Raw genomic sequence first — 6791 nt, forward strand, 5'->3', positions numbered from 1 at the left:
GTATAGAACAGTACGTTTATTTCGTTTTGTGGAGGGCACGAGTTTACTCTTCTGAACGTTTAAAAAAAGTAGCCAATCATGACACTATTTTGAAATCTTTCAAAATATCTGAATATTTGTGTATATTCTTTTAGCATCAACGACAACCGTTCGACAGCTCTTTGATAGTCACGTAATTTCAAATTGACACCTATTCGCTGGCCCAAAAGATTACAAGATTTGTGGATATACATTACGTTTTTGCTTGTCCGGCTATCTCAAAAACAAATTGTACACAACTTACCCAGTAAGAATCACCGAGTTGAAAACAAGAGCTGGAGAATGTAGTTCTTATAAAATCTTTCGAAGCGCTACACAAAATCTCAAAATTCGCTTCTCCGATTACTTACACTTGAATGTGAATGGTCATGAATTTTGTAAGAATTTCTTTCTGTAGCGATTCTTACTGACTTCCTTAACTTTATCTTCTACTACGTTCCAAGTTATGTTAAGTTTTTCACTAGCACGTTTCCTTATTTTGCTATTTGTTGCTACTCTATTTCTTTGGTTTACTCTCATTAGTTTATTAATTCGATTCAAGAAGTCTTGTGATTCTTCCTCTCCTTCACTGATATAGGGGTGTCATTACGGAATTATGTGATCGAAATACTTTTACCCTAAATTTTAATCCTTCACATGAACCTTCCTTTCATTTCCGCCAATGTCTCTTCGATGAAGAGTAGGAAAGAAGAATGACTGCACCCAGTCTTATGCCCTACTTGATCCAAGCATTCCTCTCTTTGCCTTAGATTCATTCCCTCCTCTTGCTCTTGTACATGTTTTATAACACTCGTTTTTCTCATGTAGCGTTCACAGGAGCCATAGGACAAGTAAGGGTGGAGACGACTGAGTCTCAGCTACATTAATATGGTTCAAATGGCTCTGAGCACTATGGGACTTAACATCTGAGGTCATCAGTCCCCTCGAACTTGGAACTACTTAAACCTAACTAACCTAAGGACATCACACACATCCATGCCCGAGGCAGGATTCGAACCTGCGGCTGTAGCGGTCTCGCGGTTCCAGACTGAAGCGCCTAGAATCGCTCGGCCACACCGACCTGCCAGCTACATTAATACCTGGCACATTTATTAATATTCTCATATAGTTCTAACGGGCCGGCCGAAGTGGCCGTGCGGTTAAAGGCGCTGCAATCTGGAACCGCAAGACCGCTACGGTCGCAGGTTCGAATCCTGCCTCGGGCATGGATGTTTGTGATGTCCTTAGGTTAGTTAGGTTTAACTAGTTCTAAGTTCTAGGGGACTAATGACCTCAGCAGTTGAGTCTCATAGTGCTCAGAGCCATTTGAACCATTAGCCAGTTCTAACGGATTTACGACCTGTGCTCTATACAGTCATTTCTCTTAAAGTTTTCTCGAAATCCAAACAATTAGCAAATTAACAAAGCTGTGCCTTGGTAATTATTCAGTATCCGAATCCAGAAATAAGCAGACTTTCGATATTGATCAAATGAACAAACCTGACAATCTCTTATTCCAACCTAACGGATCTACAGAAATTAAAATTTAAGTAACTTTAAGGGGCACAAGAATTAGACTCAGTTTATGCGCTTCCCAAGGAAACCTTGACATGACAATTAGCATAAATTACTGACATAAAATAATTTTTTGGACAGCTTACTTTGCACAAACTCCTAACCTTATTGAAAGTCCAAAACATACATAATTAAAAACACTAATGTTACAAGTTCACATATATTTTCCAGACGGTTACACAAGAGTGTACTCTCGCTGAACCACTACAAGGATAACCGTAAGTTGTACAGAGCTCTTTAGACTTTACTTAACTCACTGATAAACATTCGAAATTTCTTGATATAGTATCCACGAGTGAACACAGAATAGAAGTAGTACTTGTAACACTTCCTTGTCTTTTTCCACAGCTTGTTTAGGTTCGAGACCTGCACCATTATACGGATCTGGGTGTTTGCTGTGTCCACATCATGTCATCATCATTCCGGAAGTGCCGAGACTGGAACTGGAAAGATGTGGAACTTGCACGGGCGCTCATGATAACGATGTTGAGCGCCCCACAAACCATCATCATCGTCATCATCATCATCGTTATACGGATGCCAAAATTATGGGTTAAAGGTACGCACATGTACAGACTGCGGTATCATCGCGTACGCTAGGTATAAAAGGCAGTGCGTTGGCGGGGCTGTTATTTGTACTCAGGTGATTCGTTTGAACAGGTTGACGATGTGATTATGGACGCGCGACAGGAATTAACACTCTTTGAACACGGAATGGTACTTGGAGCTAGACGCATGGGACATTCATTTCGGAAATATTTAATTCAATATTCCGAGTTCCACATTGTCAAGAGTGTGCCGAGATTAGCAAATTCCAGGCATTACCTCTCACCATGGACAGCGCAGTGGCCGACGACCTTTGCTTAACAACCTAGAGTAGCGGCGTTTGGTAGATTGACAGCGCTAACGGAAAACAGCACACAGCGTGAAACAACCACAGAAATCAGTGTGGGACGAACGATGAACGTATCCGTTAGGACAGTGCGGCTATATTTGGCGTTGATGAAGTGTGCCAGCAGACGACCGACGCGGGTGTCTTTGCTAACAGCATGACATCACCTGCAGCGTCTCTATTGGACCCTGGACCCTGGACGATTTGAAAATCGAGTCTTCATCAGGTGTGTCCGAATTTCGGTTGGTCAGAGCTGATGGTACAGTGCGAGTATGGCGCACATCGCCTGAAGTCATGGTATGAAACGTCCCCTTAGAAAAATTATACATGACTGTGCTTAAACTGACACACAATATTTTTTGGCGCAACGCAATCTGACTTTCAATAATCCCTACAAGAGAATGGTCCTGACTAAATTAACCTATACGTTTCACAAATCACTTACCTCACAAAAATCTTCGTTACTCGAACTACTGCAATACAGCGAGTGCCACTACTGCCAGCTAAATAAAAGATTCAAACTACTGAAGGCACTAACTACGGATAGGCATTGTTAGCAAAAGAAAGATTTTGATAGAGAACAAACAATGTATTTACCTTAATAGTGTTCAAAAGTCATTATATATACAGGGCTATTACAAATGATTGAAGCGATTTCATAAATTCACTGTAGCTCCATTCATTGACATATGGTCACGACACACTACAGATACGTAGAAAAACTCATAAAGTTTTGTTCGACTGAAGCCGCACTTCAGGTTTCTGCCTCCAGAGCGCTCGAGAACGCAGTGAGACAAAATTGCGACAGGAGCTGAGAAAGCGTATGTCGTGCCTGAAATGCACTCACATCAGTCAGTCATAACAGTGCAACGACACTTCAGGACGAAGTTTAACAAAGATCCACCAACTGCTAACTCCATTCGGCGATGGTATGCGCAGTTTAAAGCTTCTGGATGCCACTGTAAGGGGAAATCAACGGGTCGGTCTGCAGTGAGCGAAGAAACGTTTGAACGCGTGCGGGCAAGTTTCACGCGTAGCCGCGGAAGTCGACGAATAAAGCAAGCAGGGAGCTAAACGTACCACAGCCGACGGTTTGGAAAATCTTACGGAAAAGGCTAAAGCAGAAGCATTTCTTAAACAGGAGATTGGAAAACCGATGGATCAGTCGTGGTGGAGATCATGATCGACAATTCATGTCATGGCCTCCACACTCTCCCGACTTAACCCCATGCGATTTCTTTCTGTGGGGTTATGTGAAAGATTCAGTGTTTAAACCTCCTCTACCAAGAAACGTGCCAGAACTGCGAGCTCGCATCAACGATGCTTTTGAACTCATTGATGGGGACATGCTGCGCCGAGTGTGGGAGGAACTTGATTATCGGCTTGATGTCTGCCGAATCACTAAAGGGGCACATATCGAACATTTGTGAATGCCTAAAAAAACTTTTTGAGTTTTTGTATGTGTGTGCAAAGCATTGTGAAAATATCTCAAACAATAAAGTTATTGTAGAGCTGTGAAATCGCTTCAATCATTTGTAATAACCATATATATATATATATATATATATATATATATATATATATATATATATATATCAGTCCATGATATCCACTATTACAAATTTACTCTTTCAGATGGACACACGTCCAGATCGTCCGCTCTCAAAATTCAGCCATCTCTCTCCTCACATCCACCACTGCTCGCAGCTCACCTCGAACTGCGCAACGCTACGCGCTGTTAACAGCCAACTGTCCAACACTACAATGGCGAACATCACTCCAACAATGCAAACCAACCACAGCCTTCACACAGCACAATCAGTGATTTTCATATAGAGCGCTACATGGCGTTACCAACATAAAAACCTAAACATCCTACCTACAATGGGTACAAGTTGTTCACAAGGCACTGTGCAAGCTGGTGGCGGCTCGATAATGGTGTGGGCTGTTTTTACCTGGAATGGACTGGGTCCTGCGCCCAACTGAAAGGGTCACTGAATGTAAATGGGTATATTTGGCTACGTGGAGACCATCTGCAGCCATTCATGGACTCCATCTTTCAAAACAACGAACAAATGCCCCCTGTCACTGGGCGAATGGTTTGAAGAACTTTCTGGACAACTCGAGCGAATGATTTTGCCACCCATCTGGCCGGACATCAATGACATCGAACATTTGTGGGATGTAATCAAGAGATCATTTAGTGCACAACATCCTGCACCGACAATCCTTTCAAAATTATGGATGACGATAGAGGCAGTATGGATCAATATTTCTGCAGGGGATTTCTACCGACTTGTTGAGTCCATGACAAATCGAGTTGCTGACTACGCCGGGCAAAAGGAGGTCCCACACGATATTGGAGGGTATACCATATGACTTGTCACATCAGTACACATCATCAGCCTACGACTTCCATCATATGATAATCAGAGTACAATTTCTTATACTGTATCTGAAACAGACCAGTGATAGACCCAAGCACTACAAAGTTTCAGTGAAACATGCGTCCTACACAAGCGTTTTATGATCTAAGAAGTAAGCAAGTATACTGATGTTTATGAAATATGAAATATATGGACCAGAGATTCCACAAGTATTAATAAGTACCTGTAATACTGGCTATGATAATACAGGAAGTCGCAGCTTCACAGTGTTTCTGGGGCCAACAAAGAGCCGTCTTGCTGTTTCGTGTGATTCATTTGGCAGCCCAAATATATCTCTTTCAATTAATCTCTTGTAACTACCAGCTTTCTTTGCAGCTATTCGTAAAAGGAATGCAAAAGTGTTGTCGTGGAGCCCGTCCGCATTTGTCGTGATCTAGCTGCTGATCAGCAAATTACCAGACCTTTTATCTCGCCTTGATAAATCTGCAGTTTCTCCGAAACGATGTCCGACACTAAATCAACCGCACACTCGCCTTTTCAAAATTACGTTGGGCTACGTCTGTATCTTCGCCTTTTTCTCCAACACCAGTCTGGAGTAATATGAAATCACAACAGGAATAAAAACGCACTGTTCGGTTAATTTCAGTTCCTACTGGGAAGAGGTAGGTGATTACGACTATTCTCTATCTTCCTTCCACCTTCACAAGCAGGCACCGTTGCGGTTACAACTGACAACACACGTTTGAATGAAATATTTATAACATCAGAAACGGAAGATGTATGCCGCTGAATCTCTACAGCTCACACAACACATAAAATACTTGAGAACAGTTCCATAAGTAAGTAACAGTATACCATAAGAATGGAAAACCATGAAATGGCGACAACCATCAGAACACAGTATCTGACGGAACTGAATGTCCGACACAGCCACGACTCTCGGTTCCTGTGCATCCGGCTTATTCACATTCCGTAAGCGTATAGTCCGTTCGTACCAAGCATACACAAGTCAGTCCTCCGTGCGACAGCCCACGATCCCATCCGCTTACGCATAGCCAACTAAACACATACGTGTCGGCTGTTCCTTCACAATCAGCGACAACTTCGTGCCTAGTCGCAGTACCTGTTTCAACTAGACGTGCCGTCACTCCCTTTTCCGCGCTGCGCTCGCGCAGATAAGCCATTCTCTCTGTCAGAAGTCTGAAGCAGCGTCAACATGAAGTATGTCCCACCTAGAATAACAGTTCGGGTGCTGCCAACCTAGGTCATAGTGCCGAACGCCGCACATCCCATACACCTATTTTTCTGAGAATTTTAAACATGCTGCACAGTACTGCGTTGTCGAACGATTTTTTAGGTTCGACAAGTCCTCTGACGTGGCTTGATTCCTTTCAAGTTTTACGTTCTGGCCTTAAACGTGTCAATAGATTCCGACCGACCGCCGTATCATCCTCTGCCAAAGACTCCATCGGATCCGCTATGGAGCAGCTTGTTGTCAGTGTATCGCTTTCCCTCTTGTCATCGGGTTTCTTTATCTTGGCTACCAATAAGTCGAGTACCTCCACATTTGACCTCACAAGGCTGAGTGTACCCGTAGTAGTCTTCCGTCAAGGAAAAATTTTTGGCAGTATCGCAAATCTAACCAGGGTACCTCACAAAGGAGTCCAGCCCCTTGACCACTCAGCTGCGGATGGAGACATACTTCTTCGCCATCTTGGCTTCAGCTGGAATTAGTCCTTCATTATTGGATCATAACCGCTTTCGTGGCACTAAAAGCCACATCTTCAGGTGAACATCTGTATAATAATAAATCCAAAAGCTAAGATTCTAATTTGTTTTAAATTATTAAAAAAATTTACAGTAGAATATCAAAATTTTAGTGCCCGCATAACTGAAACATTAGAGCGGAAAAGCTCAGA

The sequence above is a fragment of the Schistocerca serialis genome, chromosome 4 (assembly GCF_023864345.2).
Source record: "Schistocerca serialis cubense isolate TAMUIC-IGC-003099 chromosome 4, iqSchSeri2.2, whole genome shotgun sequence".
NCBI lineage: Eukaryota > Metazoa > Arthropoda > Insecta > Orthoptera > Acrididae > Schistocerca > Schistocerca serialis.